This window comes from Oryctolagus cuniculus, chromosome 3 (genome assembly GCF_964237555.1).
Source record: "Oryctolagus cuniculus chromosome 3, mOryCun1.1, whole genome shotgun sequence".
Lineage (NCBI taxonomy): Eukaryota > Metazoa > Chordata > Mammalia > Lagomorpha > Leporidae > Oryctolagus > Oryctolagus cuniculus.
This window is the reverse complement of record NC_091434.1, coordinates 115,389,305-115,412,519: the sequence shown is the minus strand read 5'-3', so window position 1 is coordinate 115,412,519 and position 23,215 is coordinate 115,389,305. Positions and strand designations below refer to the sequence as shown.

Here is a 23,215-nt window from a genome sequence, read left to right as displayed (position 1 = left end):
GAGAGGCAAAAGAGAGAGAGCTCCCATCTATTGATTCACTTCTCAAATACCTGAAATGGCCAGGACTGGTCCTTGCTAAAGCCTGGAGCCAAGACCTCAGTCTTAATCTCCTATGTGAGTGGCAGGACCCCAGTTAACTGAGGCATCAACAGTAACTCCCAAAAGTCTGCACTGTAGGAAGTTAGAGTTAGGAACCAGTGGTGGGTATTGAACCCAGGTGCTCTGACATGGGATTAGGTGTCTTACCTGGTGCCCTAACCACTAGGCTAAATACCAGGCTTGAATGGAGGAAGACACATGACAATGGCCAATTTGAGGACAGCACTTAAAGATATTAGACATTTTCTCTCCATTCAGTGTTGAGCCATCCAGGATAAATGGTGCTGAATGCTGACTTCATCTGTCTTGATCTATGAGTGCACTATGGTTGCTAAATATTTCTGAGTGAACTGATTTTTTTTTGGTAATAGCTATACTTCATATACAGGGAAGCAGACTCCATTGTGGCATTCTTCCTCTCTGACATGGAGCTTCCCTGATTACACATGTTCACCATGCTGTGTAGTTTCGGTGCATTGATTTGTAGTTCACAACTTTGGCATTCCAGGCACAAAAATGTGTGGCTACACATTCACTCACCCTCACACATTTGTAGCTCTCTTCTTACTATTTAACTCTTGAAAGAGAACTTTAAGGACAAGAAAAATGTGATTTTATTTGTATCAATGCTTGTACCAATTTGTACTATTTGTATAAATTGTTCACAACTCCTGTTATCATTTTTGCAACTACGAGTTAATTATTTTGTTTGTTGCAGGTGTGCCTGCTTGTCTCATCTTCTTTAGTACTTTAAAAGTTTCTAGAGGACACATTTATCAGACTTTCATTCAACAAGCATTGGTACAAATAGTACAAATTGGTACAAGCATTGATACAAATAAAATCACATTTTTCTTGTCCTTAATGCTCTCTTTCAAGAGTTAAATAGTAAGAAGAGAGCTACAAATGTGTGAGGGTGAGTGAATGTGTAGCCACACCTTTTTGTGCCTGGAATGCCAAAGGAGAAACTGACCTGGACTGCACAAATGTGCTTGCCCCCAGCGGGTAGGTAAGAACACAAAGTCCTCTGCAGTATCCTAGGAAAGCTGACAATGAGACTTTAGGAAAGCTCCAGGAGGCATTTCAGAGGTAGAAATGGAGACAGAAATGGAGGCAAAGGCAAGATACTGGTGGAGAAAAACAGAGAAGTGGAAAGGGAGGCCCGTGGTGAGAAGATACAGATTGTTCTAAGAGCTCAAAATCTATTTCTCTAGCAGCTTAACATCTAACAGGAGGAAAAAGGAATCCAGTGGAGCACAATAAAGAAGCAGAACTTCAATGTGAAAACAAATGTAAGGGGAACCCTTTAAGCCGAAGAGAGAGCAGATCCAACATCTAGTATTACCATTTCCAACTCATCTTCAAGATTTCCCTACACTGTGACTTGGTCAGCAGATGCTGTCCTGGAAACTGGCAGAAGGGCCTTACCCTTACAGAATCTTCTGCTGCAGGGGTATTGAGCCTTGACTGTGGATGTTTCCTGAGCCCTGCTCCAGGAGCCCTGACTCAACCACTGCCTGCATGTGAGCACAAGAGCACAAATTCCAACCTGAGCTTTTCTTACTTTTGCTCTGACATTGGAAGGTCTACTTTAACAGTCGGCTTATTTTGCATAGCTCTAGTTCATATTGTTATTTTTGAAAATAGCTTATAATCTTCTTTATCATTGTTTCTAAACGTTTAATTGGATTGTTTAGGAATAGGCCATGTGTCCGTTACCATGTTCATTCAGAGAACATTAACTCTGCCATCCAGAAATCAAAAACTTGATTTGAGTCTTCCCCACTGTGCCTTTTAAACACATCCGTATTTTTTAATCGGATTGTCCCTGCTTGACTTTGTTCCCTTCTCTCTCCTTCTCTCTCACCATCCTTCCCCCTTTCTCCTTCCCTCTTATTTGAATTAGAACAAGAGTGCCCTCATGTCTTCTTGCCTGTGCTCTTGCAACTCCTTCATTTCTTTCTGCCTTTGGTCTACAGCCTCAGTCACGTCAAACATGAGACAAAGCCCGAGATGAGATTAGCACAGATTGTTTATCCATAAACTTGCTGAGATCAAACTCATCTGCTGTCATTTTGGGGTCAGTGGAGTTTCAAAGGCATAGAAAGCAGAGTCAGCTTTACAACGTAAGAGAGGATGTTCTGAGACAGTCTCTGGTGTGACTTCTAATAAACTGGAATTTCTTGGAAACAAGCGAGGTTATCTCAAGACACTGGGAGTTCTTGTTTTGTTGCAAGAGGATTAAAAAAGTAGTTTGGGGGTATTTTAAAGGAGGAGGAACTGTGTGGAAGGTTTTTGTAACTGGCTATTTCTTGGAAGTATAGAGAGCTGGTAGGAATCTTTTTTTTTTTTTTTTTTTTTTTTTTAAGGCAATTGCCAGTAAAAGAAGCTACTGCCTTGGGAAGCAGTTTCTCTTGCACCAATGCCATTCTTTTGCCTGATCCTCTTCAATGGCTTCCCTTAAAACACCGCTTTTCTCCATCTGTTTTTTAAGCCTTTCTTTGATTCTTTTTTTTTTAAAAGATCTATTTATTTATTTGAAAGATAGAGCTACATTACACACAGAGAGAAGGTGAGACACAGAGAGACACAGAGAAAGAGAGAGAGAGAGACAGAGAGAGAGAGAGAGAGAGATTGAAATATCTTCCATAATTCCCAGATGGCTGCAATGGCTACTGCTAAACCAGGCCAGGCTGAAGCCAGCCTGGAACTCTATCCAGGTCTCCCATATGGGTGCCAGGGGCCCACATACTTGGACCATCTTCTGCAGTTTTCCTAGGCATATTAGCAGGGAGCTGGATTGGAAGTGGAGCAGTCAGGATTAGAACTGGTACTTTTATGGGATGCTGTCATCAGAGCTGGTAGCTTTGCCTGCTGTGTCACAATGGATGTATTTATTTGCTTGAGAGGCAGATTACAGACAGAGTGAGGGAGAGACACAGAGAGAGAACTTCTATCTGCTGGTTCACTTCCTAAATGGCAGCAACCGCCTGATTTTGGCATATCTGAAGCCAGGAGCCAGGAGCTTCTTCCAGGTCTCTCAAGCAGGTGCAGGGGCCCAACCTCTTGGACTATATTCTACTGCTTTCCCAGGACATCAGAAGGGAGCTGGATTAGAAATGGAGCAACCAGGACACAAACCAGCGCCCATAAGGAATGCTGGCATTGCAGGCAGATGCTTAACCTACCTTGCTATAGTGCCTGCCCCTGGCCCCTATTCTTGAGTCTTGTATTTTGTGCCTCAATCATATGAAAGAACTTGCAGTTTCCCAAACAAATATCAGCTATTTTTGGTCTGAGACTTTACATGTATTGTGATTTCTTCTGCTGTAACCTTTCTACCTCTTCGCCATTATACATGTACAAACACAAAACACAGTCTTTCTTTACTTTAAAAAGTCCATCACCCCCAATAAGGATTAATGGGAAAATAAAAATTATATATATTCATGATGTAGGATACTATGTTTTGAGATGTATGCATGAAGCAATGATTAAATTAAGCTAATTAACATATCCATCATGTCATATATTTGCCTTTTTGGTGGTGAGAACACTTAAGATCTACTTTCTTTGCAATTTTCAAGTACATGGCCTATTATTAACTATAGTCATAATGCTGTACATTAGATTTATGGAAATTATTTATCCTAACTGAAACTTACTACCATTTGAGCAATGTTTCTCTATTTATCACCTTCACTCTTCCCAGCCCTGGTAATCACCATTCTACTGTTTCTGTGAGTTCAACTTTTTATAATTTCACTGATAGGTAAGATCTTACTTCACTCACAAAATCTTGCTTTCGGTTTATCTGTTGCTGCAAATGATAGGATTTCCTTCTTTTTTTAGGGCCAAATACTATTACATTGTTTATATGTGTTATATTTTCTTCACTTGATCTTAGCCAAAAGGCTGAGAAGTGATGTATGTATTGTATTTTCTTTATCCATTCATCCACAGATAGATATGAAGGTTGATTCCACATTTTGACTGTTGGGAATAAAGCATCTATTAATATAGGAGTGCAAATTTTTCTTTGCTATATTGAATTTATTTCATTTAGATATATACCCGGTAATGGGATATATACCCCAGTAGTGGGATTGTGAGATTGTGTCATTGTGTTTTTGAATTTTTTAACAACCTCCATACTGCTTTCCCAAGTGGCTGTACCAATTTACTTTCTCAGCAACAGTGTACAGAGCTTCTCTGTTCCCCCACATCCTGGCCGACACTTGCTTTTGTCTTTTTGATTATAGCCATTCTAAAAGTATGAAGTGATGTTTCATTATGGTTTAATTTACATTTTCCTGATGGTTACTATGTTGAGCTATTTGTTTTCTTTTGGGAACTGTCTATTCAAGATCTTTGCTAAGTTTTTAATTGAGTTATTTTTTTTTTCTATTGACTTGAGTTCTATTATGGTATTGACTCCTTATCAGATGTATGGTTTACAGAGTTTTTCCCACTTTTATGATTCCCTCTTCTGACTGTTCCCTTTACTGTACAGACTGCTTTAATTTGATGTTGTCCCACATTGACTTTTTGCTTTTATTGCCTATATTTTTGGGATCATATACAAAAATTTATGGCTGAGACCAATGTCCTACGCACCAGAGACAATGTTAACAGATGGATAACAGGCTGGGAGAAGACATTTGCATTTCTGAAAGCAACACAGAATTAAATCTAGAAAATACAGGGAATGCCTGCAAATTAAGAAGGAAAAGACGGGAAATCCGTCATAAAACGTAAGTATAGGCTAGGAGTTAGTGAGTTACAGAGGAAGAAATCTGGGAAGATAACATGAACATAAACAGATGCTCAACCACATTAACAAAGAAATGCAAATCAAAATAAAAAATAAAGTACCACTTTATTTTCATCAGATTGCTAGAAATCAAAAAGGAGGATGATTCAAGATATTCTGTGAGAATGTGGAAAAGCAGCAGGACCTCCCTACACATCTGACGAGGGGTTGAATAACATAGTTTATGTGGAGTGCAAAATCCACTTCGGTAGAAAGTGGACTCTGGAGGATGTATGGCCTTGGCACTCTGCTTCTGATAAGCCTGACAGGCCCCTGGAGGGCAACTGTGGAGCTGTTCATTACAGCAGTCTTCCTGGTGGCACAGTTAGAAGCAACTCAGATTTTCATTACCAGGAGAATAGATTCAAAAACATGATGAACACCACCTATACATTACAGGAGTATTTTGTGAACTAGATGTACATAGAACAATGTGAGTAGTTAATAGGAAGCAAATAAGACTCTTAACAAATAAAACATTATGTGTTTTTGAAGAAGACATGTTTATCCAATGATACATATGCCTATATGAATTAGGGATAAAGGAAAAAATTCATTTAAAAATCATTAGGGGTCTTGGTTTCTCTACTTCCAACCCGGTTCCCTACTAATGCACCTGGCAAAGCAACAGAAGATGGCCCAAATACTGAGGCCACCTTCCACCTGAGTAGAGACCCAGATGATGTTCTAGGCTCCTGGCTTCAGCCTGGCCCAGTCCTAGGCATTGCATTCGTTTAGAGTGAACCACCAGGAAGATATCTGTCTCTTTCACTCTCTACCTGTCCCTCTCTCACTTCGTCTCCCCTTCCCTCTCCCTCTGACATCCTTTTATCTCTTCCTCTCTCATGTAACTCTGCCTTTTAAATAATAAATACATAAATAAATAATTTTACTCTTAAGAGTAAAATAAAAAGTAGCTTTCTATGATATTTACTACTTATTCTTGGAGTTTATTCTCATACTAACTGGTTTCTTGGGTACATTTGTTCTAATACTGTAACAATGGTATTTTTCTATAGTTTTTTTATATTTTATTATAAATTTTCAAAATGTATTTTCCTGTAAAGTTGTCCAAAGTTACATTTTATGGTTAATAAATTTGAAATTGGTACAGTTTATTAATTTTCTTCTGAAGACCATAATGTTTTTGATTGAGAAAATACTTTTTCTATGCTAATGTAATTAGTAAGTGTACTACACAATCTGCCACATGGAGGATATATTAACCTCCAGTTTTTAAAAATGTATAAACAATTCAACTCTAACACATTCACAGGTACTGTTTTTTTCCACTCAGACTTTCTTTAACAAACATGTTTTATGACAAAACCTATCAAATATCATAGTTCTTTTAAAGTTGCAAAATTTCATTCCTTTCAACTAAAAATAGGAGCTTTATCAAAACTTCCTTCCTCTACATGGAAATATTCTCATATTCAATTATGTGACTTCCAAATGAAATCTTGTTAACTATTTAAACTTTCATTATTTAATTTATTTATTCTCTTTTTTACATCAAAGGGGATAAATTTCACAATCTTCCTATTGCAGTATTTAAAAAAATTTAATTCACTAAAAGCTTCAAAAGCTAAAGATTTTTGATATTCCCTTTCTTGAATGATTTAATTCAAGATTTTCAATTGACTTTTGACAAAAGGCAACCAAATTTAGAAGCTTTATTAGTGAAAATCAATAGCACTGTGGCACTCTGAGAGCCTCATTTACAAAGTTGTAAAAGCACCGGCACTAATGTGAATGGTAAAGAGAGAATGTGTGTACTGAAATATTTTAGGATATTTAACATTAATTTCATCACATATTTTGCAGTTCAGTTACTCTTACAAAATATATACACAAATTAGCATAATATGGTAATTTGGATGAGATTATGAATTATTTGCACACTGCAGTTAATTCCAGGCACATTTTTTTGCTTCACATTATCTCTGCTGTCATAAGCTTTTGCTCCATAAGTTAGTCAAATAAGAATATACTTTTTGGGGACCAGCATTGTGGTACCGTCACCTACTGCAACATCAGCATCCCATAGTCGAGCACCAGTTCAAGTCTGGATGCTTTGCTTCTGATTCAGCTCTCTGCTAATTTGCCTGAAAGCAGCAAGAGATGGCGCAAGGCTTGGGCTTCTGCTACCCACCTGTGAGACCTAGATGGAGTTCTGGACTCCTGACTGGCCTGAACCAGCGCCAAGCAATGCAACTATTTGGGGAGTGAACCAGTAGTTGGAAGATTTCTCTCTTGCTCGTTCTCTGCCTCTCCCTCTCTCTGTCACTTTGTCTTTCAAATGAATAGCTTAATAAATAAACATTTACAAAGGAACATACTTTTTGCAACAACAGTGTAAAAGTTTATTTTCTTATTATCACTGCAAAACAAATAATTTTATTCTCAAGTTTGAATGTTTTAACTTATATTACCTTAACATTTGCAATGTCAGACATGTCCCCTTCAGTAGAATGAACATCCAAAAACTACTTTGCTTCCAGTATTGAATTAAAAATAGAACCATTACCTTAATTACCTGAGTTTTTAAAAGATTTATTTATTTATTTATTTGAAAGTCAGAGTTACACGCACACACAGACACACACACACACACGGGGTGGGGGGGTGTCTTCCATCGGCTGGTGCACTTCCCAATTGACCGCAATGGCCAGAGCTGCGCTGATCTGAAGTCAGGAGCCAGGAGCCAGGAGCCTCTTCTGGGTCTTCCAATGTGGGTACAGAGCACCAAGAACTTGGGCTATCTTCTACTGCTTTCCAGTGCCATAGCAGGGAGCTGTATCGGAAGTGGAGCAGCCAGGACTTGAACTGGTGTCCATAAGGGATGCTGGCACCACAGGCAGTGGCTTTAACTGCTACGCCACAGTGCAGGCCTCTAATTACCTGATTTTTAAAATTATAGCAGCTGGTGGTATGGATATAATACAGGCTTTATTGGCCTGTTTGAACGATATTTTTCTGCTAATTGTGCTATCTCTTCTCATGTATCCAGAAGAAGATTTGAAATTGAAAATTATTTTGAAGAGTAATTTATTGATCTGAATGAAAAGTCATGCTACTCAGAGTGCTAGATAAAGTCACATCTGATTCTCTGTGAGCATAGGTTAAACAGTTATCTTGAAAGATGATCTTAAAGTAACTGCTAGCTTTTAGGTAGATACTGCTACTTCTTATAGATTCACGTTTCTAATTTTCATGTGGCCAATACTACTGCTACATATTGCTTCTTTTACTGAAGATAAATGTCAAAAAATGCAATGTGCAAGTTTCATGTTCATCAACTTGAGACATAAGTTCTGGAATAGGTCAAGTTCTGGAAATTCAGTCCAGAAATTAAAAATATACTTTTCAGTGATTGCTGCCAGCAATGTTTACTGCAAAATAAAAAGAAAAACCAAACATACCAAAAATGATAAAACAAACAGCAAGACCTTTGTAGCTGACCACCCTTTGTATGCTCTACAGTGGAATGCTCATCTTCCATTTCCTGGACATATTTTACATCTTGCAAATTATGACTTCTATTTTTAAATTACCCAAATGACTACAGGCATAGCAGTTTCGCATAATTTGCAGGCAGTGATCTTGGTCATGACATAAGTGGCTAGTTCACCAACTGGATGGCAGTGATAAAAGCTTGGAATGCTTCTCTCTCCACCATTTAAAGTCACAAGGAATTAGTTGTTTCTAGTTACTGATGTCTAAGTACATTTTGCTGCAATCACTGAGTGCTCTGGATGATGTCCTTCAAGGGGTCTTAATTGTGTTGTGTCTGGAGAGATTCAGAAAAAGAAGCATGTGTTACAGCATGCCATCTCTCAGGCCTTACCTTGTGTCCAAGTCAGAAATCTGTTTACATATGACCAGATAAGACCATGAGTGCTTCTGGTGCCACCGAGTGGAGGTCTATCATTCTATATTATTTTTACCATAGTCAATTAATATCAAAAATAGCAAAAATAATTATATCATAACTTTACTATGCCTCTTTAAACCTTAGAAAATCAAGGTGAAATGGAAACAGGGCCAAAGGGCACACCCAAGGACTCACCTGGCCTAGTCTGAAGGAATGGACATTCTCTGAATTGGTAATCATTTGAGTAGAAAGAATCATTTTCTGGGAAGTACATACTTGGTATGCACATTTAGTGAACTCCATTATATGAGATAATGCTAGAGGATCTTAGTATGGGTAAAAGTGAATTTCTGAAAATTTCCTAATCTTCACCATCATATGGTGCTAATACTTAAAATGTTAAATATCTAGGCATTAGAGATTAAAAAGTCTACCTCCTTGGGGCCGGCGCCATGGTTCACTTGGTTAATCCTCTGCCTGTGGTGCTGGCATCCCATATGGGTGCTAGGTTCTAGTCCTGGTTGCTCCTCTTCCAGTTCAGCTCTCTGCTGTGGCCTGGGAAGGCTGGGGAGGATGGCCCAAGTGCTTGGGCCCTGCACCCGCATCGGAGACCAGGAGGAAGCACCTGGCTCCTGGCTTTGGATCAGCGCAGTGCACCAGGCTTAGCGACCATTTGAGGGGTGAACCAATGGAAGGAAGACCTTTCTCTCTCTCTCTCTCTCTCACTGTTTAACTCTGCCTGTCAAAAAAAAAAAAAAAAAAAAAAAAAAAAAGTCTACCCCCGGAATCATTTGGGCTGGAATGGCAGCTAAATTCTGTTCTGTGTAGCCTTGCATTCACTTTTGAAAGTTGTAATATTTCTTCTTTGACATCTGATTACCATGGTGTAAAGGGGGCCTGCTTTGGTAGTTTATTGCTAACCTCACTCCCAATCTGTGATTGTCCTTTAATTCATCTTAATTTTCTAAACTCTGACTTTTGTGTATCTCACTAAATACAAATTAGCTGGTTCTTGCATCCACCAGTTAACATCCCTAAATTAATGTTTCTTCCAATTCTACTCAGCCTGGATACCCTGTATTATTTCAAGTCATTCATCCCTTTGTTAATTCATGTATATAGCAAGCTTTCATCAAGTACACACAGTATGCCTGGTTCTCAGTGGTCCTCCTCAGTTTTGGGAGAGGATCCAGACATTCTCCCTTCTCTAACTCTTTCAGCTTCTGGACACACATGCTTATGCCATTTTAATTTGCTGTGTTGCTCTTGTGAATAAGTATGAGATATTTGGGACAACAAACACATGTATGAATGACATGCTAAAAATAATGGTTATCAAAAGCAGCATTTGAAGGAGTTTGAGTCTTGCAATCTGAGAATGCAGGAAAAAGGAGTGGTAGGAATGCTTCCAGTGGAATCTAGTGGCAGTGAATGAGTAATATAACTGCAAGACAGTGTAGATTGGAAAGAGCATCCTTGTGACTACTGAAAACTGAAGTATCTTGAAGATCTGAGGACACTTCAAAAAGTTTCTGGAAAATGGACTTAAAAGATACATTTATTTTGGCGCAAAATCTTTTTGAAATCCATGCACAGATTTTTCATAGTATGCTTTTCCATGCATTTTCAAAGACCTTTTGTACCTACAAAACTGTAAAGCTTTAAAGAAGGATTTGATAACTGTTTACGAGAGAATTACTAAAAGTCTCATGAAGACTCTTAAGTTGTCTTGAAGGAGCAAGAGAACCATGGCTGACAAAAAATGGAATATTCAGTAGAGAAAGAGCAGCATTTGTAAAAGCAAGAAATGTGGAAGCCCTTGTAATCCAACATAAGCTAACGGTGGTGCAATAGGAGAGTGCGGGATCATGGAAATTGCTTGATTTTACGATGGGGCACTTTTCTTCTTTATTATTGTTAATAAAACATAATTTGTCAGAAAAGTTTGAAGAAATTATACTGACTGAATTGGTTTTTGAAATTATTGTTTTCTATTAAATTTTCTCTGTTTTGGTTATTGTGCTCCTCATGAATAACCACACTGATGTGATTTTAATATGATTATAATAATTGAGGTTACCATATCATCTAGCAAATTATTGTTATTCTGAATATAAGTAGGAGTTTTTCCAAATGTGGGAAGTGTGAACTCTTATTAATTATCTGCCTTCTCATGAAGTCTTCACCTTTACCCTACTGAGTGCCTTGAGAGAGCTTTCATCAATGCAAAGCTTAATTTTTGTCTAACCAAGCTGAGTGCCTGAATGTTTACAGCTGATAAGTGCTTTGTAAGAATAAGTGGAAACTGGCAGGGGTTGTCACCATTGTTTTAAAAGGCAAAAGTTAATTTTTCTTTCAGAGAAAGGAAAAATCCTACCTGACTGTGCCCTACAATATCAGGCCCAAGATCACCGTGTCTCTATAGCTTTCCATTCTGTTCCTCTGGCCTTGCCCTGGCCAACTGCCTGGCCAGCTGCCTCTGAGAAACAAGCTAGGTGGTGCAGTGATAGTGGGGCATCTGTACTTTTGCAGTAAAAGACTGAAACTGTGTGGACCTGGATAAATGCAATAACCTTCGATTTTCTTCATAAGAATAGAATTGTATCTTTCTCTTTACTGGGTACAAATAGGATGACAGCATCCTTCTCAGTTTCAGAGTTGTGGTCTGGTTGGAAGCGCAGGCGGAGGGCTGGGACACCTGCAGTCACTCTCAGACCATACATTGCCAAGCCATCTGCAGCAAGCTTCCCCACCTTGAGGGGGAACCTGTGACAAAAGTGATAGTACTTACTTGACCTATTTATAGGGTGGTGGCCTGTTTCAAATAAGATGATGCTTATGCATGACCATTCATAAATATAAAACATTAGAAAAATTATATATTTATCAAGAAGCACATTCATGAAACCGGTCTAAAATTAATTAATTTAAATATGGTGATAATTTCTGAGTAGAGGTTTCTAAATAAGGTTGAATGTCATTGAATCAATTCTCTTCTAGGTAAAACTGTATTATGAGAATTTTTACCATCATGATCATGTTATAATCTCTCTTTATTTTATTTTTACTTTCAGAATCAAGCTAGTATCAACATTTGTGACAAAAGGTATCTATAAATTATATATTGCCATATATACAGTAATAGTACAATTTATAGTGTTTATTATGCACCGAACACTATAATAAGTGCTGTATATGATTTAGTGCAGTGAATATTTAGAATGACTCTCTGGGGTAGATTCAGCTTGGTTCTGTTTTACAAACATGCATAGACTAAGCTCTAGAGAATTAAGTAGATTCTTAAACAACATTGGCTCACATGTGCTCCTTAGGGATCCAGGATTATGCAGGAACTTGGACTTGTGTTTTAATTTCATCCTCACTACAAATAAGCAGACCAAAGGAAAAGTCATAGAATAATCTACTTTAAGTACTTTACTGTCAGGAACTTTGTCTTATTTACTGTTTGTAACACTGCCAAGAATTAAAAACATGATTAAAGGCAATAAGATTATGGCTGTTTAAAATATGTGAGGTTGTTTCTCTTTTTGCAGGGAAATGAACAAACAAGGGAAAACAAATGTTCACCAATAGGTTGTTGTAAAGATCAAATGATATTTGTGAAGTGTTTATTATAGGGCCTAGTATATTATGAATGGTCAATGCAAGTCAGTGACCATTATCATTACTTTTGTAATGGTAATGATATTACTTTGGATTATCTGCCAGCTTGTGCTGTCTTGGCTGTTCTGGAGGACACTTTGGCTTCACCCAGGCATACATTACTCTCTCTCACCTCTCTGTTCCCCATTGTTTCTTGGAGGTATCTCTAATGTGTTATAGGATGGAAGGAAAATAGGGAGATACCTCTCTTGAGGAGTTTCCTTTCAGTTTCTGAATTAGTGCATATTGTGAACTTGGCCCTATGGAAGAGGGTCATATCTGCTTGGAACATATCAACTTTATATTCACAAAGACTCTAAGGGGTAGATGTTGTTATACGCAGTATAATAAAATGTACAAACTGAAGTTCAGAGTGAGTGATGTGTCCAAGGCTAAAAGGTAATAGTTAAGTGGTTGAGTCAGGAATCCAATGTAAGTATTCTGGCTTTGGTGTCTGCAACTCAATCACTATGAAATGTGACTCCTACAATGTCTTTGGGTCTTTGTGGGAAGTCTGTGCTTTTGAGAGTTAGATACAACCATAGTTAGAAATAAAAGTCAGATTGCACTGCTCTGAAACAGGCAAAGGGAAAGCTGTGAAATATGGTACTTTGGATGTCTGCGCTCTAGATCAAGCAACAACTGGCCAGAGTTGAAAGTTAATCTGAGGTTCACTGCTGTGCATAGGATCCAGCTGTGATCTGTTGCCTGTGCTGCTATGCAGTTTCCTGTGCCATACCTTGTACTGGTACCTGTTGAAGCTTTGACCATGACCTTTTACTACTTTAGTTAGAGATACTTTCATAACCAAATAACCTCCACCCCTAAAGTACGAATACAAGATTAAGGTTGAGACTGCACCATCAGAAGGTCATAGAATGATGACATTTAAACATTTTAGACATGAGGCCGAACACAACTTCAAATAATTTAAATAGTTTTCCCAAATTTTGCACTTCTAAACTGAACTAACTTTTCTTCTATGTGACTGAACGTCAATGAAAACCACCATCAGAATTCAGGACTCTTTTATATAGAGTGACCATGAACCTCTCAGTTTTTCTCTGTTTCTACCTGCAAGAACATAACATTTGGGAATCACTTTCTGTTTTCAATGACATATTACTCTGGATTCTCCAGAGAAACAGAATCAAGTCTAAATGACTCAGAAGTAGGGGAACTGGTACTTCCAGTCCAAGGCCAACAACAGAATATCAATACCTAGAGGCACACAAGAGAGGCAGTTCTTTCTCACTCGTATTTTTATTCCATCCAGGCTTTTAGTGGTTTGGATAAGGCCTACCCATATCGAGAAAGGCAATCTGCTTTACTAAGTCTACTTATTCAAATGTAAATCTCATTGAAAAACATCTTTGCAGACATACCCAGAAATATGTTTAATCAATTATTGGATACCCTGTGGCCCAGTCAAATTGACACAAAATGTTAACCATTACAGATAAATTTGCCTTGTCTGTTTTTCCAATGCAGCGTTCCTTAGTATGCTGTTCTAGTATGGCTTTATTCTATTCACTCAGTGATTCATTCATTCAATCATTTAAAGCCTAGAAAATCTCGTTTACTCAAATTTGAAATCTTTATCTTGACCCTTGTGTAACTATAGGAGTTCTTTGATCTCTCTGTGATCTCTGTGGACTTATTTCTTTAACTTAGAAAGGGAGATAATGGTAATATCTGTCTTATGGAGTTATTGTTAGGAATTTATATATACACATACATATACTTGTTACAAATATTATAAATACACAGATTAGAGTGCTGCCCATCACATAGTGAAAGCTATATTTGTTTGTTGTTATTCTTATTATAATTTGCTCTCTTCTTATGTAACATTAGATACACTATATACTACAAGCACTGGATATAGAATACATGGTCTCTTCCATTAAAGTTCATTAGGGGAAAGAGGAATATAATTAAATGAGAGATGACAGTACAATTTATGAGTAATAGAGGGAGAGATGATAGATAAATATGAAAGCACAAACAAGGGGCCTTTAAGCAGAATATAAATGAAAAGATCAAGGGAGATTGTGCCATGAAAATATTCAAGCTGAGGCCTCAGAGTTAAGCAAATAGGTAGAGTAGATAGGCACTCTGTTAACTTTTGTAGGTTCCAGGGATAGCATAAAAATAAAGGTCTACATATTGTTAAAGTCAGGTGAAATAGTGATAAAATCTGAAAAATCTGAGTAGATGAAGCCAGTTAGTTTTATTAATTTTTTAAAATTTATTTATGTAAAGGGAACAGATTTCATGTATTTCATGTATACAGTTTTAAGAACAAAATGATACTTCCCATTCTCTCCCCCTCCTCCCTCCCTTTCCCTTACTTTCTTATTTTTTGTTCAATTCATGCAATGACATACTCTCCATTTACTTTATAATCACAATCATAACCCTCCATAAACAAAGAATTAGACAAGTAGTAAGTAGAAAGACCAGTGTTCTCCCAGACTATAGACAAGGGTTGTAAACAATAATCAAATTTCAAGATGTCAATTTCACTCACTTGCATTTCATTTTTTGTGCTCTCTACATTAGCTACTATGAATCTTAGAAAATATGATGTTGTCCTTTTGGGTCTGGATAGACTGCATAAAGAAAATGTTGTTCATATACATAATGGAATACTACTCAGCCATTAAAAGAAGGAAATCTTGTCCCTTGTAACAAAATGGATGCAGTTAGAGACCATTATGCTTAATGAAATAGGTCTGTGCCAGTTAGGTTTTGAAAGTAGCTCCAGGGACCAGCACTGTGGTACAGTGTATAGTGTGTTAAGCTGCTGTCTGCAGTGCTGGCATCTCATATGGGTGCCAGTTTGTGTCCTGACTGCTCCACTTCTGATCCAGCTCCCAGCTAAGGCTCCTGGAAAAGCAGTGGAGGATGGTCCAAATACTTGGGCCCTTGCAGCCTTGTGGGAGAACCAGATGAAGCTCTTGGCTCCTGACTTTAGTCTTACCTAGCCCTGGCCATTGCAGCCATTTAGGGAGTAAATCAGTCAATGAAAGATCTCTCTCTATATATATTTCTCTCCCTCTCCCTCTCTCCCTCTCTCCCTCTCTTTCTCATCCTCTCCTCTTTGTAGCTTTGCCTTAAATCTTACATGTATATTGTATTGCAAACATTAATGAAATTTGAACCATTTATTGCAAACCTTTATCTTGAAAAACTCCAGTATTTAGTTCATCTAATCAGAAGCTTCCAAATAACTTACAATTATAGGTGAGGATTTTCCGGTGGGCTAGACCAAATAAGACAACAGTATAGCTGTAGCCCATCTATATTCCTTCATATGCGTGTTTCATCACAGGTCTAAATATTTGAAAATTATAATTTAAATGAAAACTATTAAAGCAATTAAGATTTATGCTTCCTACCTTGAAAAATGGACATTTGTAACAACTTCAAAGCAGGGATCAAATGTGGAATTTGCAGACCTTCCAAAGTCTGTGTTGAAAGGAAGCAATACAGGCCAGCTACAACTGGGTACCTCCTTGACCCCAGACAAGATCCCCTTGCTTTCCAACTCCAGCTCTCTCAGTACTGTGGGGACCTTGTGTGCACAGCTATGGTTAGGTAGTTCCACCCACACAACCCTTCCTGCCCGACTCCCTCTTTGCCACCTCTTAGACCTGTGCAGTCGATTTGTGGGATTGACTCTGAAAGAAAGCTTGAATGTGTGAAGTCTGGGAGAGGAGGTATGACCTCCACAGGGGTATAATGCCCATGGAACTGTAGACTTTAGGGAAGGGTACTGATAGCAGAGGACCACAAAGTCATGGTTCTCAGACTTTAAGATTAGTCATAATCACCTGGATAGTTTGCTAAAACACAGATATTCGGGCTCCTCCCTACAGAGTTTCTTATTTAGGAGATCTGGTTGTGGTCCAAGAACAAGTCCTTAGGTTGTGCTTATGTGCTGGTATGGGAACCATAGAAGAACCACTGTTCTAACCATGAGGCCAAAAGAAGGTCCTTTTACTCAAGTCTAAAGGAGGGGAGGTATACTGAATCCAGGAGTTGCTGTAAAGGAATAGTCTATGGACAGGATTGCATCGTATGTATATGCACCTGGTCCCCACATTTTCTCAAAATTCAGTCATTGGAAAGTCACTCTGGCATAGGATAGTCTGCTTGGTGTGTTGGCCACACTGGATCCCTATGGGGTATTACCACATGAGATTATATCTGGCCAGGCTGGGGTCACACATAAAAACCCTTGGGTGAGAAATTTCTTTTCTTGTTATCTTTGCACAGCAGTAATGATCACAAATCAGAAATCTACCAGAATGTAGACTGCACACTGTATTCATTCCCCCCCCGCATAGAGTTTCTACCTTAGTTATTGTTATTCAGTCCCAATAGCTCAGTTCCAGCTAGGTACTGTGAGCCTGGAAGTCGGTAACTTTTGTAATGAAACACCCAATGGATCGAGTTGCTTACTAATCTGTACAGGACTCATCTGATGAGTAAAAAATAACATGTTTAGGTTCTTCCAGGAACTATCTGTTTACTCTGCTTTGGCAGTAAGAATTGCATTAAGGCTGAAACTTAACTGTGGGGATCAATACCAAATGGATTTATTTAGCACATGCAGTGGAAAATGGCAGAAGTGTCTGTTAACCTGATGACATTTTGTGCTGTTATTGAAAGTTCATTATTTATCTGATGTCTTTGCATGGGAAGCGTGAACTTAGAAATATTGGGAGGTGATCTGACTGAAGCAGAAGTTGTGGTGTATGAATCTATACACTTGTGTATTTTTTCTGTACAACAGGTCTTCAAACCTGGTGCTGTGCTTCAGGATTTAAGCGATGTAGATTTTGCTCTCTTCCCTTCTTTTATCCTGGAACATTTGTACATGATATCTTAATTTTTTTAGAATGGTTTCCTCCCTGGCCCAGGAAGCCCTAATAACATCCTCCAGGTGGATCTCTCCTGATTCCTTTTAATGGAGTTTAGGGCCAAGGGGTGGTTTGCCAAGTTACACAGATCTAGGCTAGCAACAAGATCAAGGCTAAGAAGAGCAGGGTGGGGTGATGCAGAGTTTGTAGAATTAAGTGTAGTCTGAGAGGCCAGTGCAAACTGATGATACAGATTGTCCCCAATTTACAATGATGTGAAAGCATTCAGTAGAATCCATGCTTCAAAGTTTGAATTTGAATCTTTTTTTTTCAGACTACTGATATACAGCTTAATATTCTTTTGTGAGGCTGGGCAGTCACAGCAGCCACAGCTGCCAGTCAGCTCCAAGTTTCCGAGGGGAAATGACTGACACCACATAATGCACTGTTTTGCTGAGCTACAATGTCAGGTAGCTAGCTTATACATGTATTTTGACTTAGGATATCTTCAGTTTCAGATGTGTTTATTGGAACATAATTCTATTGTATGTGGAGGAGCATCAACATATGTACTGGGATCATGATGAAAAGAGAATGACAGGTCTGATATGAAGAGGACAGAATGACTAAGAACTGCAATATAAGGGGAACAAGATGAGAGCAACTGATAATGTAGACACAAGCCACATATCCTGCATTGGACTGACTGGTCCAAGAATGGGATGGGCTGATCTTTCAAGTTACAGAAGCTGGAGTTGGTCCAAGAATGGGATGGGCTGATCTTTCAAGTTACAGAAGCTGGAGTTCTGCACACCAAACCTTACTTTATATTCTGATTAAATTTTCTTTCATATATTTCAACAATTAAGTCAACTCAATAGATCTACCTGAAGAATTTTTTTTTAAAGATTTATTTTATTTATTTGAAAGACAGAGTTACATAGTGAGGTAGAGCCAGAGCCAGAGCCAGAGTGAGAGCGAGAGCGAGAGAGAGAGAGAGAGAGAGAGATCTTCCATCCACTTATTCACTCCTCAAATGACTGCAATGGCCAGAGCTGAGCTGATCTGAAGCCAGGAGCCAGGAGCTTCTTCTGGGTCTTTCATGTGGGTGTAGCAGTCAAAGGACATGGGCCATCTTCTACTGCTTTCCCAGGCAATAGCAGAGAACGGAATCAGAAGTGGAGCAGCTGGGACTTGAACGGCGCCCATATGGGATTCCAGCACTGCAGGCCGCGGCTTTAACCTGCTGCTCCACAGCACTGGCCCCTGCCTGAAAAATTTTGTAATGGCTGAGTTGTCTGTAGTCACATGATTTTCCTTGATTCAAAAAAAAATTGAAGATCCCCAAAATTTTAAGGCAATTTTCTGCCCTAAGGGATACTAGAAAGTTATTTTCATGAATAATTGGGGAGAATCAGACCAGCTATATGTTGGCATTCTGGCCAGTCAGAGAGCAGCCATGTTGGCCTATGGGGAACCAACTGAATAATGTTCCAAAATGTGAATGCTTTTATCTACTCACCAACTATAAGACAATTGGATGGTTTCTAGTTTGTGGCAATTCTGCAGAATGCTGTTATGTACAGTTGTGTATAGGTGTTTGGGTGAACATAAATTTTCATTTCTCTGGAGTAAATACTTAAAAGTGTGATTATTGGGTTATGTGGTTAAATGTATGTTTAACTTTGTAAGAAACTGCCAAATTGTTTTCCTTTTTTAAAAATATCATTTCTTTATTTGAAAGACAGAATTAGAGAGAGGAGAGGTAGAGGGAGAGAGAGACATACAGAGAGAGACAGACAGAGAATCAGTCTTCCCTCTGCTGGTTCACTCTCCAAATGGCTGCAACAGCTGGGACTGGGCCAGGCCAAAGCTGGGATCCAGGAGCCTCATCTAGACCTCCCATGGGGAAACAGGGGACTAAGCACTTTGACCATCCTCCCATGCCCTCCCAGGCTGGGAAGCCTGGTTTGGGAGTAGAGCAGCTAGGATACAAACTAGTGCCCATATGGGATGCTGGCACTACAGGTGGTGGCTCAACCCATTGTACTATAGCACCAGCCCCAGAAATTGTTTTCTAGAATAACTGAATTATTTTTGCAGCCTCACTAGCAATGTACAGGGGTCCTGCTGGTCTGTATCTTTGCCACCGCTTGGTATTAAATGATAGCCTCCTAGTAGATGGGTAATTGTATTTAACTTTGGGCATAATATGAATCTCCCTTCCCTTTAATGCTGCTCAATTTGAATTTTTCTCCTGACTAATAAAGTTAAGCTTCTTCAGAAATGACTTTTCTCATGTGTACATCCTTTTTTGGTGGAATGTGTGTTCAAATCTCTTTCCTGAGCATCCCTTGAGTCTTGAAATTCTTGTTTGGTCCACTTGTTTTCATTAACATTTCAGAATATGCTTACAGTTCCTTTATGTGCTTAACCCAGGGTTTATTTTTTTAAAAGATTTATTTATTTATTTGAAAGGCAGAATTACAGAGAGGCAGAGGCAGAGAGTGAGAGAGAGAGGTCTTCCATCTGCTGGTTCACCCCACAGATGGCCATAACAGCTGGAGCTGTGCTTATTAGAAACCAGGAGCCAGGAGCCAGGAGCTTCTTCCTGATCTCCCATGTGGGTGCAGGGGCCTAAGCACTTGGGTCATCTTCTGCTGCTTTTCCAGGCCATAGCAGAGAGCTGGATTGGAAGTGGAGCAGCCAGAACTCGAACCGGCACCCATATGGGATGTCTGCACTGCAGGCAACGGCTTTACCTGCTACGCCACAGTGCTGGCCCCAACCAGAGGTTTTAATTGTAATTAGTTGAATGTGTTTATTTCATCTGGCCCATAACCAGACATTCTAAACCTCTTTAAATGATTCTCTCTACTTGCTGATCTAATTTCTTTTCTACTCTTTGATCTACTCCAAGCTGTGGTTGTTCTCATTATCCTATATTTCATATCTCACCAAGGTTCCCAATGCCTTTCATATTGTTAAATACAACTGCATTTTATTTAACTTTTTAGTCCATGTGACATCTTTGTCCTTGAAATACTCTCATCTCTTGATTTTCATGATACATTAATCTTAGATTTTTTTTTCTTACTTACGTGCTGATCCTCCTTTGTTTCCTTTGAAGGATCAGAATATTTTTCCTAGTTATTAATTATTGGAATTTTAGACTTGTTAATAGACATTCATTCTTTTATTCTTGGTTCCCTCCCTGAGTAATTTCATCTGTGCTTTCAAGCTTCAATAGCTATCCATATGCAGATGGCTTATAAACTTATCACATCAGCTCAGATTTCTTCTCTGAGCTCTAGAGATTAACATCCATCTGCCCCCTTGATGTCTCAATTTTAAATTAGACAAAGGGATGATTCCATGATCACTCATGTACAGTCACATCATTCTCAGCTTCTTTTGTCTATCTTACTCTTTACTTTTTAATACCATTTATTTCATTTTTCAATATCCAATATTTCACAATTGATTTCCCTTCTTAAATAACTCTAAAGTATGTTAGCATCTCTTTACTTTCACTGTCATGATCCTAGTCTAAGCCATCATCATCTTTTCACAAATATTACCACAACCACCTTTTATTTGATTGCCCCATTTTCCATACTTGTCCTCCAATGAGAATGAAGGCATTAGGAGAGCAGTGTGATCATGTCAACCTGGAGACTGCAAAGCATTTTGTTTTCTACTAATCTTTATCTTTAACCACAAAGTCTTGTCTGTTCTGACCTTTGCCTAACACTCACTCATGCCTTCATTCAATAAACATTGAGTCCCTCCTAAGTGTAAAGAAGTTGCTGGGCATACACTTATAGTAAACAGACGAAATATTTGTCTTCATGGAGCTTCTACTCTAGTGGGAAGAAATGCACAGAAGCAAATGGTATACCATTTGGTAAGGAGCAAAAATATGCAAAAAATATCAGTGCAAGGGGACGGAGATTTATGAGGAAGGTGATATGTTAGTAGGGTTTTTGGGGAGAACTCCACTGAGATGGTGACTTTTGAGCTGAGACCTGGAAAGAATGAATGAGTAATTCATGTTAAAGTCTGGGGAAGAGCATCTCAGGCTTAGAGAACAGCAAGTGTGTGCTTGGGTGTTGAAAAGTCATGGTGAAAGCTAGTGAGGTCCTGAGACATGAGATGGGGAAATAGCAATTGGGGATGGTATAAGAAATACAGTGTAGGTCCGTTTGGATAAAGCCTTGTAAGCCATGATAAAATTATATTTTTTACATCCAATGAGAAGACATGATTGTAAATTAAGTGGAAACATGTCTCTTCTCCAGGCCATCTTTGTACAAGAATTTCCTGTTTGACAAGCCAAGGCTTCCTTTAGAGGTGTCTGAAGCCTGGGGCTTCCTGTATTGTATCCTCCTTCCTTCTTCATCTTCTTTCAGGTATTGGACCTGTATCACGATCTGAAGCTATTGCCTGCCTCCCTCTCTTCCCTCTCACCCCCAGAGTTCCCAGCAGTTTTGACCCTTCTGCTTGGAGTAGCTTCCTGACATAATCACCAACCACCAAGTCTTCCAAAGCAAAACATTTTATTCTTTCCTTTTACTCTTCTCTTAATGCTAAATTTAATTAGTTATTAAATCCTGTCAACTTTGATAGGAAAATCTTTCCTCTAACTCTGTGATTCTCAAAGTGATTTTTGCTATATCTTTAGGGATTTAAATTTCAATATATTTTTGAAATTTATATTTTACAGCTTGATATAAATTTATAACTAAGCATCATATAATTTCAATATCCATTTCTATCACAAGACAAAAAAGTCATATCAGTGATTGAAAGAGAAAAAATAAAACCTGCTAAGAAAATGTGTTTTACTCCCAAAAGGAGTATAAGAAGATTCTTAAGGATACAGGAATAACAAATCCAAGAAGCCATGCCCTATAGAACTGGGAGAAAGTGAACAAGAAAGGAACTTAGAAGAACCCAGACAGGGCCAAGAGTGAGACCTCATTGAAGATAGCATGATGGCCACAGAAACATGCAGACTGCAAGCAACAAAGGAACCTGTGGTGGGCGCAGAAGGAAGCTGGCTCATAGCAATGTTCCTCTGGGTGGCTAAGAAACTTGCTGAAAAGTGGGAGTGGAGCCAAGCTGCTCTGCAGGCAGTCTGCTGGGTGGTTGGAGTTGGAGAAAACACATAAAAAATAGCCCATAATTGCTGCATGAGGGCTGTTGGTGAGTTCTGCTGGCCTTCTAATGCCTGATACAGTGGCAGCTGCTCCTGAAATAGCCCCTAGGAACCAGGGGCGAAAAGCCCTTCTTCTTGCTCTGCTCAGTGTTCCTCCATGACCTCGATTACTGAAACCTAACATAGGAGGCTGACATTGGGGCACAGTGGCTTAAGCAGTCAACTGAGATGCCAACATTCCATATGGGTGCCAGTTCAATTCCTGGCTGCTTCACTTCCAATCCAGCTCTCTGCTAATGTGCCTGGAAAGCTGCAGAAGATGGCTCATGTCTTAGGGCCCCTGAACCCACATGGGTGATTTGTGTAGAGTTCCATGCTCCTGGCTTTGACTTGGCCCAGCCCTGGGCATTGTGGCCACTTGAGGAGTAGGTGAGTAGATGGAAGATCTCTCTCTCTCTCTCTCTCTCTCTCTCTCTCTCTCGTCTTTTCCTCTCTTACTGTAACTCTGCTTTATAAATAAATAATAAATGTATCTATCAAAGAAACTTAACATGGATTCAATCCTATGTGTTAGGGAGCTGATAGGCAATAAATTATCATCCTCACAAGGAAAGGCCAAATAGTGTCCTGAGATGTCACAGTTGATAACATCAATACTCTGCCCAGTTTTTCTTGAATCCCTTGACCATTTTCATGCACAGTGATTCAAGGCGTGCTTTCTCAGTCAGCAG

General features: G+C 38.9%; 1 long non-coding RNA gene across 13 annotated transcripts in view; it reads left to right on the top strand.

The window, feature by feature from the left end:
* LOC103348742 (peroxisome proliferator-activated receptor gamma coactivator 1-beta) overlaps window positions 1-23,215 on the top strand; it is a 114,197-nt gene that overhangs the window by 18,639 nt on the left and 72,343 nt on the right. For 5 of the 13 annotated variants that reach the window (XR_011387603.1, XR_011387605.1, XR_011387606.1 and 2 more), the window contains exon 2: window positions 11,864-11,895. The exons of the other annotated variants lie outside the window; for them this stretch is intronic. This is a non-coding gene — a long non-coding RNA (peroxisome proliferator-activated receptor gamma coactivator 1-beta). The remainder of the gene's footprint in view (window positions 1-11,863; window positions 11,896-23,215) is intronic. 13 annotated transcript variants of the gene reach the window in all.